General features: G+C 39.7%; 1 protein-coding gene across 3 annotated transcripts in view; it reads left to right on the top strand.

The window, feature by feature from the left end:
* The window catches only part of LOC133554450 (metabotropic glutamate receptor 4-like), a 478,293-nt gene that overhangs the window by 370,050 nt on the left and 92,710 nt on the right, over positions 1 to 15,533 (top strand). Inside the window, exon 1 of one of the 3 annotated variants that reach the window (XM_061903244.1) lies at positions 10,607 to 10,685. The exons of the other annotated variants lie outside the window; for them this stretch is intronic. The gene's annotated coding sequence lies outside the window, so the exon portion shown is untranslated. Of the gene's footprint in view, positions 1 to 10,606; positions 10,686 to 15,533 lie in introns of those variants that run through there. 3 annotated transcript variants of the gene reach the window in all.

Genomic DNA, 15,533 nt, shown 5'->3' with positions numbered 1-15,533 from the left:
TGTCCACTGACCAACCAGTTGGGTCTGAAATAATGTCAGCATTCGTTGACTATTCTGAGGAGAGCCTCAAGTCTTGATAAAGTTATAAACTAATAACGTTATCAAGCTTCGTAGCACTGTCATGCATATTCCACATTCTGAATGTTTGGCCAGGTAAGGTGGGTCAGAGGAGACATGATTATGACTTCATGAACACCTGCAACTTCTAAACCGACGGTTTGAGGGTTTCATCCCTCATAAGTGAAGAAAACATGTGAGTGAAATGATAGCTTTGGTCATGAACAGACTTTGGGAACACATTTTGTTGTCATAGTGCTGTAAGCAATAAAAAAAGAGCGATTAATTATTTACAAAAGTAATTAATCTCATTAATTCGTTTTTGGATCCCACCCAAAAATATACTGTGGCTGATTAAAATGTTGATATATACCATATTTTACGGACTTTAAGATGCTACTTTTTTGTTAGGCTTTGGACCTAGCGCCTTATAGAACGGTGTGGCTATTTTATTGATGTTTTTTCTCTAACGACCTTAATGCTTTGTATTCAACAAATAGTTTTGATAAAACACCGGCAGAGACACTGAAAATGTGTTTTATTGTTTGTCTAATAGAGCCACCTTTTGGAAAAGTTTACTCACTGCAGGTTTACATTCTACCGTATGTCCTTCTGTTTATTACCTTGACCCGGAAGTACAAGTGCCATTCTGTCTTCTAGTCATTCATGTAAGTCATACTTACTAAACCATTACATGTTTAATAGGAGTGTTTTCATGCTTATTTTTTACGTGCTATCGTAATGTAATTAAGCTTGCGTTGTTAGCATTAGCTAATATGCTAACATGTTTATAAGTGTCTGTGTTTGTATTATTAACTTACAATGGTTTAATTTTTGTTTTGTTTAATTTTTACAAATTACTCACTGAATTCACCAAAATGTCACTTTAGAGTTATTGAGTCTGTTTAGCTGATTGGAAAGCTAGCTTCCGCAGCTTGTTGGTCCATGACAATTACTTTTCTGTTTTGTTTGATCAGCCATGTTATTGCATTGTTACTGGCACAGTTTGGAAACAATTAGGGTGTGTAGATAAACATTTACAAAATTGTCTTTCATAAATAACCAATTTCACAAACGCATATATATGTGGCTCGTAGTTCGGTGCGGCTAATACATAGAAAACATGTTTTCCTCTAAAATGTAGTTGATGCGGCTTATCTACTGGTGCGCTTTATAATCCGTCAAAAACGGTAACCAAAAAAGAAGTCATTAATTTTTTAACAGATTAAAACAGATGCAGTTTGATGAATACTAATTAGACCTCAGACCCCTTTAGCCTGGCAGTATAAAGATGAACATGTCATCATCCTTGGTTTATGTTTTTTTATTTTTTTGTGTGGATCTAAATTATTAGGCGGGGTGGGAACGTCTATGTATTACCGACAAGAGAAGCATAATTGTATTCCACCACATGCATTTTTTTGTTGCCGTATGCTGGCTTACTGTGGATGGTAGATCAAGTTTAAGACATTTTAAAGAACCTCCAGAGAGGCAGATGTACATCTGGAATGGAACAGAGGTATCAATCACATAGAGGTCACTTGCAGGTGAACACTTGCACATGGTGGTTTAGTGGGAACAGAATGGGCGGGGCGGGGGCGGGCGGGGGGGGGGGGGGGGGGGGGGTACAAAGCCAGAGTACTGATTGTGAAATCTTGTGTTATGTAGGACAAAACGGCTTACATTTGAACTGTTTTCGACAACTAATGAGTGAATTTCGAATAAGTGAAGTGAAGTGAATTATATTTATATAGCGCTTTTCTCAAGTGACTCAAAGCGCTTTTACATAGTGACACCCAATATCTAAGTTACATTTAAACCAGTGTGGGTGGCACTGGGAGCAGGTGGGTAAAGTGTCTTGCCCAAGTACACAACGGCAGTAACTAGGATGGCACAAGCGGGAATCGAACCTGCAACCCTCAAGTTGCTGGCACGGCCACTCTACCAACCGAGCCATGCCGCTCCGAATAGGAGCATAATGGCTGCAAAACAACACGACACAGTATGGCGGAACTACACGGGCGGTGTGGGTCAAATGGTAGAGTGGCCGAACAGCAACTTAGGGGTTCCTGGTTCGAATCCATCTTTCGCCATCTTGGACACTGCAGGTGTGACACCTCACCCACATTTCTTCCAGTGCCACCCACACTGGTGTGGTTATAATGAGAGTAATGGGTTTCTCAATATAAAGTTTAAGTCACTCGAGAAAAGGCGCTATATAAATACAATTACATCTATACAAAATGCGGATCTTGCTAGTGGTGACTGAATCAATGTTTTATTAAATATAAAATCAAGTAATTTTATAATGTAAAATTCAATCCTGGGCTCAAAATGTGCATTGAGCAAACTGCTTGCAATGGAAGAATGGAGCAGGCTCATTCAATATCTCGACAATTACTGATAACATACAGAAATGTGAGTGATTAAAAAGACTGGGGTTGTTTTACTCCTAAAAAACTTACTTTGCTGTAACAAAAGACAGGAAATGATAAATGATTTTCTTTGATGCCGTCTAATTTCACACACCATCATCCTGATGTCATTCTCATCAAGATCAGAGCATCTGTCCATGAGCACGATTGACAGCAATTATGAAGTGAACATGCCGGAAAATAATTTCCTGTCTTTTTACTTAATTACTTCACTGGGATATCTCTGAAGCCTGCAGAGAGACTTTCATTTAGTAGCACACAGGGATCAAAGGAAGAAAGATAAAGTAAGGAAAAACTAGCTTCACGCAATATTCTCCACTTAACCACACTACTATGTTGTTGTATTTTATTCTTTGTTATCATCTATGCAGTATAGTTGAGCAAGACTTATGTACTAATAAATACACTGCTTGCAAAGTCAACAGTATGTCATCACCATGACAATATAGCACAACCCCAAAATACCTTTTTTTTTAGGTAGGTTTAATATTGCATTTGCATTTGATTCTCTCTGTATATACACACAATTTGCAAAAGTAGGTACATCTGCTGTATATATAAAAAAACAATTAAAAACTGTCATAAAAAATGTTGCCTTTACATTGACAGTTTTCATTTTGATGCTTTGGCACTGGTTGAGAGATATTACTAACAATACATGCAGTGGACTGCAATGTGTTTCATTTGCCTATTGGCTGTACACAATATTGGAAAAAAAACTGTTATTGCATTTGTTTAAACCCTGACATTATGGGTCTGATATACAAAGATCCAAAAAATTATGTGCTTAATAGTGTGTACATACTATAAAACTATGTATTTTGGTAGTGGCTGCGATGAGGTGGCGACTTGTCTAGGGTGTACCTCGCCTTCCGCCCGATTGTAGATGAGATAGGCACCAGCGCCCCCCGCAACCCCAAAGGGAATAAGCGGTAGAAAATGGATGGATGGATGGATGGATGAATATTGGTAGTGGGTAAAGTGTCTTGCCCAAGGTGATCTACTAAGACTGCACAATTGATAACAAGTGCAAAAGTGGTGCAGACCTTCTCACCCAGATGCCTATAGGCCAGTAGGTCTGTAAGTACAATTTTGCTGAACCAGCCTGCTCCATTCAGTTCTGTCAAGGGGTATTATCTTCTCTTTGTCAAAGTTATTCTTTTTCCATTGAGTCATTTCTTTGATTTGGTCATCCCAATCTTCTCCTGGTCCAAACAAGAGCCATTACTTTTTTGGCTTCCAGTTGTACGTCCTTTTGGTGTTTGGCCTCCTCAGTACGTGTCCTTACCTTCTTAATTGGTTTCTCTCAATGATGGACAGCATTGGTTCTTTTGCAAGAGTGTGTCTATTGTTTTGGTTGCTAATTCTGTCTGGTGTCATCCACATAGCTGTAGCGTGGGGTTTTGATTTTAGTGTCTTTGTCAGCACCCATGTCTCACTCCTATACAGTAGTACTGGCCTTAGAATGGTACTATAGGGTATATACACACTCTGAGATATTTAAAAATTCCCCTTTTTTTTAGGAGGGGCTAGAAGGCATTTAGGTTCTTGGGTAAATTTGGTACTGTACTGTGTCCATTGGTAATTTACCAAACACATTTTCTGAAGTTACTCCAATGCTCACTGATTTTCACTGTTTTCTATCTCTTCAGCCAGTTTCTCCCTAATTGTTGTCCTTATGCTTTCCAAGTTTTGTGTTTTTAGTCTTCTTCTGTCAACCTTCATTTCCTTTCTGGAAAATGTATTTTCATTTTGTCTTTAACTAGTCAGTGGTCTTGTTCCAATAATAAGTTAGTTATAGATTTCTTGCGAGAAGGTTTGGATTAAGGTTTTATTGGTTAATCCTGTTCTTGCATATGTACCAAGTGTAGTGATGGGTTTATTGATGGATTAATTATGTGTTGAATACTGAAAAGTTGTTTCCAACCCGTTATGTTGGATCCACGATTTACTGGACTTTCACAATATCATGTTAGACCCGCTCGACATCCATTGCTTTCGGCCCACATATGCGGTCCTCTCCAAGGTTTCTCATAGTCATCATTGTCACTGTCACTGACGTCCCATTGGGTGTGAGTTTTTCCTTGCCCTTATGTGGGCTCTGTACCGAGGATGTCATTGTGGTTTGTGCAGCTCTTTGAGACACTTGTGATTTAGGGCTATATAAATAAACATCGATTGATTGATTGATTGAAGACAGAAGTCAATGAGGAATTAGATTGTTCTCATTCCTCATTCCTATCTCTAAACCCACACTTGCCCATAATGTCTTCGACGGATTTAGAGCCAACATGAAAGTTTAGAAGATGTCACTGTCACTGCATGCTATGCATTGTGTCTTCCAATTGTTCCTTCTCTTAAAGGGAAACTGCACTTATTTTGGATTGTTTCCTATTGTTAATGATCATTATGAGAAACAAGAACACATATGTCTTTTTTTTTTTTTTTTTAGGATTTCAAAGGTGATTAAAAAAAACGCTTGGAAAATGCGGCTAATTGTAGTCACCGTTGTTGACTTCAAAGCCCTCTAAAACAACTTCAAAACCTATCAACATTTTGTATACACACTGCAAGTCTATACATAATGGAGTAACAGACACGTTTATAACAGTATGTAATATGTGCAATATTTAACAGATTTTAATCATTGTCGGAACTTACTTCTTCTGCGCATTGTTTTCTGTTTCAATAGCAGCGCACTTTCGACTTCTAGCAACAAATGTGTTCCTGCTTCCAGAAACAAATGTGATTGTGTTCTAATCATGTCTGATCTGGCAAAAGACAATTACGATGACTGTTTTTGGAAGAACGAGGATTCACAACCTTATCTTTTTGAAGCTGAATGTACGGATAATGAACTGCTGCTTACAAAAGCGAGCACAAAGAAGAGGGTGAAACGTTAGAGCAGACGGAAGCCGAGAGAGTAAGGTCGGTGTGACACAAAGCTGCAAATATGGTATTTGGAGATAAGCTCTTTCGACATAAATGGCATACACACCCCAATAAACCATAGAAAATTGTCCCAGGACGACTAACGCGACCAGCTCATCGAATAAGTAGCATTTTAATATCCATCATGGTCCACAATGTGTTATTACGCTCGTAAAAGAGTTCCTCATTGTTCGCTCTTACAATAACTATGTTGCTACGGCTTGGTTATTATACAGGCTACGGGACATGAAATAAGTATTGTTGACAGGGTTTTTAATAAATAAATATTTTGAATGTTCTCCTTATTCAATGCTATGTATTAGTATAACTGACGTCTTTTGTTACACAGTTACTGAATGAAGCATACTTTTGTAGGTATTTCCTCATATTTCTACACTTAAGCGAGCACAAATAATATGTGAAATGTATCTATTTTTTCAGTCAGTCCCTTCATTGAACCATCATTAAGTGTTCTAATGTTGGCATATTCAGAAGTCTTGGTCTAAGAATTTCTGATGGTCCGTCTGTTTCAAGGCTTTCTGCGTTATTCTTGAGCAAGTTTTATTGACCATCGGCCTGCTAGGTCTGTCCTGGCTTCACCGCTGCCATTAACATTACCCAAGGGCCACCACATAAAGGTGACAGCTACCGCTCTATTTAAATGAAGATTTTGCATGTACTGCTGCACTGCTGCCATCTTACTGCTAAATCTTGGACCTGCATTGATCTTCCCTTGTTTTGTGAACGTTATGTTCGACTCCTGTTTTTTAGAGATATTCTTATAATCTTTGATTGCTTGCTTATATTGGGTTAGGACCAGAACGCATGCTTAGTTCTATCATGTACAAATGTGACTTGAAAGGCAATAGATAAACTTTAGAATATTAGGTCTCTAAATATTAAAATAAAACATTGTAGATTAATAATTACATTCAGTAAGTTGTTTGAAACTGTAACGCTTGTGTATGTATGTAATAAATTATGTATTGTCACGTTGCAGCTTACACCTAGAGCGTGTCTGGTTACGTGCATGACGCCGTGCAAATACCGGAAAATGGCGAGGCAGTACACCTCCTGCCAGGTTGCTGCAGCAAATGAGAGACATGTACATACTTTTTAAAGTTCAGCACACATTTACGTGCTCAGAAAACATCAAACTTGCGTTTCTATCCGCTCATTTGTGCACTCAACGTGAGTTAATTTGCCTCTAGTATTGTGGTGCACTCGTACATTTTGATGTCGATACTCAAACGATAAATTGCAATTTGAACAGCAGGTCATATAATTTCATGCTGAAAACATTTGTGGCTCAATCTCCAGGGTATGTAATGTATTGCGCTGCAATGGATTCCCAGATGAGTCATGCATTCCTCAATCACGCAAAGGGAAACAAAGCAGCGGCAACATACGAGCCCCTCAGGAGGTCGTGGTGGATCTATCCCATGACCTTTTAGCAGACTCAGGACAACAATTGAACCTTTTGAGATCAGGGTCAGCTTCTATTATGTTCCCCCGTGCGTTTCCTCTCTCCTTAAATTGCAGATGGTTATTCTGGTGATTACTTGACAAATTCATATTTAATGTGCCATTATATCAGATAGCCCATGTGGCACAGTGCACCTCAGGCAACATTTTAACATTGGGATTTTTTACCCAGTGGTTTTCTTTTTGCCTAAACTCAGCTATATTTTTTCACTCTTCCACTGACAGGTAAGGGAATGACAGCACGCACTGAGTGGGAAGCCGGAAAAACATGCTGCAATCTTGACGCAATGCCTCTGATAAATTATTTGTAAATTTGACCAAATCTTCAGGGTTTATTATTCATTCAACAACTTAGTACGAGTATCACCTTATTTTTGTTCAAGACAGTTTTCTGTAACGGTACAGTGGGAGAAGGAGACGGCACAGAGGCAGTGACGTCATGAGCCTGCAGAGTTTTTATTGAAACAAACAGATGTACGTGAAGTGTGTACTTAATCCAAAGGAATAAGACGGGACCATGTGTAGTAAGTATCTGAAGGGTGTTACCAGGTTGTGTTGAATGTACGTGTTGAGATCGAGGCGGAAGTCCAGATAGAGCAAGGTAGGTTCGAAGGTCCAGAGACAGGCAGGAGGTCAAGGGCTGGAGAAAGGCATTGTGGTCAAAAGGCAGGCGTGAGGTCGAGATCCAGGAAGGCAGCAGAGAGTCCAAAGGGGATCCGGGGAGACGAGACACACAGCTCAAAACCAGGGGAGGATGGCGGGTTGCTGGTTGACGACTCAAAATGAAACAGTAGAAAATTACACAGAATGAGGAAGCACATAAGCAAGGAAAGCTGGAGACGTATGAGGCTTACTGTACGTGTACAAGTAGCTGCGGTCTGACACTAGAACGCAAGACGTGCTGATTTATGACGGCAGGTCTTTCATCAGCGTCAGGTGTGGTGACTGCAGAGCAGTTTCAGCCGCGTAGCGGCGCGACCCTAGCCGGAGAGGAACGCACAGTGGGAAGAGAGGCGGCAGGTGTATGATCCGTAGGAGTTTTCATTCACCTTATATTGTCAGATTGCCGCGGTATAGCATAACTTTGAACCAAGGGATGTGCACATTCTATACATGAATGGTCAGTGTTTACGGTGCTAAGTTTGATGAAAGCTTACAATGCTATGCATGCTCTGTAATTATTGGGTGTCCCGCAGTCAATGTTTTAAAGGAAGCTGTGACGTTGTTGTATTCTTCATGACAGTGATGTGTAAGGTGACACATATATATACATACACTCTACCAACCGAGCGGTATAGCTCGGTTGGTAACTCTACCAACCGTGCCAGCAACTTGAGGGTTGCAGGTTCAATTCCCGCTTCCGCCATCCTAGTCACTGCCGTTGTGTCCTTGGGCAAGACACTTTACCCACCTGCTCCCAGTGCCACCCACACTGGTTTAAATGTAACTTAGATATTGGGTTTCACTATGTAAAGCGCTTTGAGTCACTAGAGAAATGCGCTATATAAATATAATTCATATGTCTAAAACTTCTTGCAACATTTGCCCATCAGCTTTGCTTGTGTGTGTGTTAGTGCTACACATTTACAATTTTAACCTACTATAACGAAAAATATGGAATTACTAAACTTGGAATATGTGCACTCAATTGTTGAATTTTGAAGAAAAAAGAAGCAGATTACAAACATTACACCAAACATTCATTTCAAATGGCAACTTTTTTTTTAAGAATCACTAAGAGAAATCTGGGCTTCACGGTGGCAGAGGGGTTAGTGCGTCTGCCTCACAATACTAAGGTCCTGCAGTCCTGGGTTCAAATCCAGGCTCGGGATCTTTCTGTGTGGAGTTTGCATGTTCTCCCCGTGAATGCGTGGGTTCCCTCCGGGTACTCCGGCTTCCTCCCACTTCCAAAGACATGCACCTGGGGATAGGTTGATTGGCAACACTAAATTGGCCCTAGTGTGTGAATGTGAGTGTGAATGTTGTCTGTCTATCTGTGTTGGCCCTGCGATGAGCTGGCGACTTGTCCAGGGTGTACCCCGCCTTCCGCCCGATTGTAGCTGAGATAGGCGCCGGCGCTCCCCGCGACCCCGAAAGGGAATAAGCGGTAGAAAATGGATGGATGGATGGATAAGAGAAATCTAGAATATAAATGGTGGTAAAACAGTTTAATTTATAGATCAAGCAGAGGGAATCACCCTGTATATTTTCATTTACAAAGCCAACATCTGCATCAGATTAAATATCTTCATTTGTGTTACAACCTCGGAGAGCTGTAGCACAGATGTAGCACCGGGTTGATTGACAACAATCATGGCTCCAACAGGGAAGAATGGCATCGCAAAACAGGGGAGACTCATCAAACATTGTCAAGAAGAGAAATAATCACGCAATGTTGCAAAAGATGTTAAATGTTCACAGTCAGTTGTGTATAACATCTGGACCATGTACAGACATCGTAAGAATGTTGTAAAAGGCAAGCATACTGGTAGACCGAGGAAAACATCAAAGTGTCAAGACAGAAAACCAAAAGCAATATGTCTTAAAAAACAGAAATTGCATGGCAGAAAAGAGACCGCCTAAAAGACATAAGATTTTAAAGGGTCATATGTTTTTCTACATTCATGCCCTGTATGTTGGCATTAGCCAGGCCTCCCTCGCCCGCCTGCAGCTCGTGCAGAACTCTGCTGCTTGTCTGCTAACACAGACCCGCAGACGTGAGCACATCACCCCTATATAAGCGTCCCTTCACTGGCTCCCTGTGTGTTATCGAATCAATTTTAAACTCCTTCTATTTGTTTTTAAATGTCTAAACAACCTCGCGCCAACATATCTCTCCGACCTCCTTCAGCCTTACTGCCCCACTCGATCCCTAAGATCAGCCGATCAGCTGCTACTGACGGTCCCTGACACAAGGCTGAAGCTTAGAGGTGACACAGCTTTCGCTGCTGCTGCTCCCAAGCTCAGGAACAACCTACCTCTGAGTGTTAGACAAGCCTCCTCTCTTCCTGTTTTTAAATATCTCTTAAAAACATACTTTTATTCCTTGGCTTTTTACACTAAGTGATATCCATCACGCCCCATTATACACCTGCTGTGAACCTGTTTTTATGTTTTATTTATTTATTTTTTATCATGTTCTGTTTGTGTTGTGTTGTTTGCTCGGTCTCCATATTATATTTTGGCCTGTCCATTGTACAGCACTTTGGCTACCCCTGTGGTAAATTTTAAATGTGCTTTATAAATAAAGTTGATTTGATTTGATTTGATTTGATTTCAAATACCTCCTACGTTAACATTTAATGATGTTTCTTTGATCAACAGTTTGCATATATTTATTTACAGACCATTCAAGCCACTTTCTGACTGTATGTTTAGATGTGCCGTTCTGTGGGCCTTCACTTTGACTGTGTCTTCTCTCTGTCAGCCATGTTGTAGTTTTTAGCGCTTCCGTAACGAGTCTACTGACAGATACAGTGTCAGTTAATGTTTGGGCAAACTCTACACAAGGCCAAAGCCTTCACCCACACGGAAGGCCTCAGGTCCAAATTTGAGTTTGGCTCCCATTTCCCCCAGATGACACAACTGGAATTACAGACACAATTTCCCAACAGCTGAAGACCATCAGTAATCAGGAAGGCTCTCACCTGAAGCAATCGAATCCACTCCTTTTAAGTCTGCAGCTTCAGCTCAAACTTCAGGCCAACAAACACTGCTCGAGGAGAATTTACCAAATACTGTAGTGACAACTGTTTACAGAGACCAGGGTGGCTGACAGTGAGATGACTTTATATTATTCTGATGTTTGAAATTGATAATTTGAATTTATTTTAATTGCCAAGTGGTTGGTTGTTAAATGTTTAAATGCCAAATCTAAGCTGTTAAGGGTCGCTATATGTACTTTTGGAAACACTTTTACTTTAAAAAATGGTTTATTGTAATTTGTATATATTGGTCCCTAATTGCTTTTTTATTTGTCCACCTTTTCCAAAGGTTTTTCACCTTATAAATATTTAATTTAATGAAAAAAAGAGACAATCAAGTCCAAAAATAAAAGGAGAAACAAAGATTTGTCTCATCATTGGATTAAAACAAAGAGTGAAGTCCCAGTGTAACCCCTGGTCAAAATGTCAAAACCCTTTTCAAGTTAGGGAAGAACAAAAATAAACAAACATAACTTGACAGTTAAAATGATGTAATGTTCTAGAAATGCAGAGAACAAGACGATAGAGATGAAAAACAACATTGGACTACAATGGCAGATTTGCGCAAAGCTTAACTGGCAGAACGTTACCATATATGTAGATATTCGTAGTGATGTACCTAAGCTACGTAGCTTAACTACTAGGGGTGTGGGAAAAAATCAATTTCGAATACGCATCACGATTCTCACACTGTGCGATTTAGAATCAATTCTCTTTTTTTTTTTATCGATTTTTTTATTTTTTTTATTTATTTATTTTTTATTAATATTTTTTAATCAATCCAACAAACACCATATCAATGCAATCCAATTGCAAAACCAAACCTGACCCAGCAACACTCCGAACTGCAAAAAACAGAGCAATTGAGAGGAGACACAAACAGGACACAGAACAAACCAAAAGTAGTGAAACAAAAATGAATCTTATCAACAACATTATCAATATTAGTTGTAATTTCAGCATAGCAGTGATTACAAATCTGACATTATTATTGGACATTTATAAAAAAAAAAAAGAACAATAGTGTCACAGTGGCTTACACTTGCATTGCATCTCATAAGCTTGACAACACACTGTGTCCAATATTTTCACAAAGATAAAATAAGTCATATTTTTGGTTTGTTTAATAGTTAAAACAAATTTACATTATTGCAAACAGTTGATAAAACATTGGCCTTTACAATTATAAAAGCTTTTCAATAAAAATCTACTACTCTGCTAGCATGTCAGCAGACTGGGGTAGATCCTGCTGAAATCCTATGTATTGAATGAATACAGAATCGTTTTGCATCGGAAAAAAATGGTTTTGGAATTGAGAATCGCGTTGAATCGATAAAATTGATATATAATCGAATTGCTACCCCAAGAATCGATATTGAATCGCATCGTGGGACACCCAAAGATTCGCAACCCTATTAACTACATTACAAGAACTTGTCGGTAGCTTAGCTACTTATTAAACAAGTAGCTTTTCCTGTAGCTTAGCTACTTTTAGACCCATGTAGCAACATAGCTTACATCAAAGCTACAAGCTACAAAGAGAGAAAATGGACTGGGAATCATTACCAAAAATATACAGAGAAAATACAGTGAACTGGATGAATGAGAACATCCATACATACGGAGAAAAGCTGCTATGATTGGTTGGTGTTCGTATGATGAGTCACAAATGGCTAAGGTTAGAGCAAAACATTACGGACTGGTCGATCAGAGGCAAGATACCATACCAACTTTATTTGTAAAGCCCTTTAAAAACAAGCACAGTTGAAGAACAAAGGGTTGTACACCACAACGAAATCGAGGCAAAGGACAGACTAAAAAAAAAAACCAAACATTTAAAACAGAAGTAAAAAACACAATGAAATAGCAAATACAAATTACCCTAAGAACAATGTGTTAGATAGAAAGCAGTTAAAAAGTTAAAAACAGTTAAAAAGTTAAAAGTGAAAAACAGTTTAAAGTCTCATGCTGGGTTAAAAGCCAGTGAATAAAAATGGGCAACGATAAGGCGGGTCATCGAAACAAATACGCACTCATGTCACATGACGACCAGGGAGTCGGAGACAGAGGGACGGTTCAAGCTGAAAACTCCAAAAATAGGAAACATACTTGAAAATGGCAGAGGGATTCTCTTCTGCAGATTCAATGTTTCCTTTAGTGATGAAGACAAGGTCCAGGAAGCCCACAATTATGTGTGTTTTTGGCCATATTTAGACACATATATGCATTTTGAGAACATTTTTTCCCAAAACCTCAGTTTTTAGTTTACTCTGTAAACCAAAATCATAACTGTTTTCTTTATCAAAGACATCAGACACAAATTCAGGAACACACATTTAGATGAGTTGAGTCCAACCCAAACAACACACAGTCTTTTTTTTTTGTCAATATATAGATAGATGCTGGTTTTTTTACTGTAGGTAGAGAAAATAAATAACATTATAGGGGTGAGCCAAAGAAAAGGCAAACCCAATTACAGTGGGGTGCGGGAACCCCTGAAGGTAGTTGTACAATGTGCCGGCTACATGACAGATAGTTAAAAGTAATAAACCCCCTTTTTAGTGACATTAACATTGATTGTATACGTGTGGGCCAATAGATATAAATTATATTAAACCTAGCTTTGATGTAGCAAGCTACTTTTGCCATGTAGACTTATACTTGGACTTGTAGCTTGCTACAATTTTCCGGGGATAGCTTCACCTGTAGCTTACCTACATTTAATGGAGTAGCTTGCCCATCCCTGTATATGCGCTGACGTCACCAATACGAAACACGCCACACGCTTGTTTGGAGAAAGCATGAAAGAAGGCACATGTGATTATATTCATATCTCTGTCGTGCGTCCAGGGTTTGATTGAACATGTACTGGACTTAAGCAGATCCCAAATACAAAAAAACAGATATAAATAGGTAAGAAAATTTGGTTTTGCATAATAGAGCCGCTTTAAATAAGGTTGTATTCAGTGATGATGCTGGTGTCGTTACAGTGAGACAACTGCCTGAAGGAAACATTTAGATTTATACAGTCATTGATGATATGGGGCTTTATGTCTGGTAATGGCACTGGGAAGATGGGTGTCATTACATCTTCAACAAATACATATATTTCCAATGTCCTTTTGGACACTTTTCTTACTTTTTTAATGGAAGGGATGTATGGGGATGATGACATCGCATGCCATAAAGCAAAAACTTTAAAAGCTTTCTTTGAAGGATGATACATAGGTCAGTTTAATGACTTGAAAATAGTCCAATTCTCAATACACGTTGAGAAAATACGTTGGAAAAAAAAATAAAAAATGGTTGGGACGGCGTGGTGCAGTTGGAAGATTGGCCGTGCCAGCGACCTGGTGGTTTCTGGTTCAATCCCCACCTTCTCCCAACCTTGTCATGTACGTTGTGTCCTTGAGCAAGACACTTCACCCTTGCTCTTGATGGGTCGTGGTTAGGGCTTTGCATGGCAGCTCCCACCATTAGTGTGTGAATGTGGAAATACTGTCAAAGTACTTTGAGTACCTTGAAGGTAGAAAAGCGCTACACAAGTATAACCCATAATAATCAGATCTGTTGTCAGCTAAAAGCTGATTTGACAACAGCAATCAGAGAAAATTGGAGCAAGATGGATGAATAGTAGTTTATCACGAATTAAGTCCAGATCTTAATCTTTGGGTTATGACCGAAAAGACAAGATCACGGGTACGAACGGCCAATATGAGTTTTCCTTTCGGGCATCTGGTCAGGATGCCACCTGAACGCCTCCCTAGGGAGGTTTTTTAGGGCACGGTAGGAGGCCACAGGGAAGAGCGAAGACACGTTGGGAAGACTATGTCTCCCGGCTGGCCTGAGAACGCCTCGGGATCCCCCGGGAGGAGCTGGACAAAGTGGCTGGGGAGAGGGAAGTCTGGGCTTAGTCTTAGGAAGTGTTATGCTGCTGCCCATGCGACCCCACCACGGATAAGTGGAAGAAGATGTAAGGATGGATGCCTGGAAGTCTAGATCTGAGAGACTGCAAGTTTTTTGGTGCAACAATGTACTCGTGTTATCTTGTAATGTTTTTTTCTTTTTTTTTTCCATTATGCCATCATTTTACCCAGAACTGAGTGGGTCCATAATATTATCACTCTGCTAAATCTAAAAATAAAACTTTTACTGTCCACCACAATTTATTGATTTATTTTTGTGTTTCTTAAAAGCAGAAAGTTGCATTTTGAAATTACAACAATAACAATACATTATCTCTGTGTTGTGGCTCTGTGGCTTTATTCTAAGGTATGTTACTTATTGCATTCCATTCCAAGCACTTCTTTATAGGTGTATTGTTTTTTGCTTTCTTTGATTGAACACCTTTTTGCTTGAGTCCAAAAGCCCCAAATGTAACCTTTAGACTCATTTGGACTGTCATTTACCTGTCAGACACACGGTGCAGACCGGTGAGCTGTAGCTTGTCACGTTAAGGTCACTTCCAGCCTTGCTGTCAATCCTGACTCATGTGTCAAACAGTGTGACAGGAATCACGGAGCAACATCTTATTTGGTCTGCAACTTCACGTAGGAAACAGGTTTTGCTCCTCAAAGAGTCTTAATGTACTTTCAAGCTCTATGGCGGTGTTTTTCAACCACTGTGCCGCGGCACACTAGTATACCGTGAGACATTGTCTGGTGTGCTGTGGGAGATGATGTCATTTCACTTGTCCATCCATCCATCCATTTTCTACCGCTTATTCACTTTCGGGGTAGCGGGGGGCGCTGGTGCTTATCTCAGCTACAATCGGGCGGAAGGCGGCGTACACCCTGGACAAGTCGCCACCTCATCGCAGGGCCAACACAGATTGACAGACAACATTCACACTCACATTCACACACTAGGGCCAATTTAGTGTTGCCAATCAACCTATCATTTCACTTAACTGGGTTAAAAA

Source organism: Nerophis ophidion, linkage group LG06 (assembly GCF_033978795.1).
Source record: "Nerophis ophidion isolate RoL-2023_Sa linkage group LG06, RoL_Noph_v1.0, whole genome shotgun sequence".
NCBI classification, from domain to species: Eukaryota; Metazoa; Chordata; class Actinopteri; order Syngnathiformes; family Syngnathidae; genus Nerophis; species Nerophis ophidion.
This window is presented reverse-complemented; position numbering and strand designations above follow the sequence as displayed.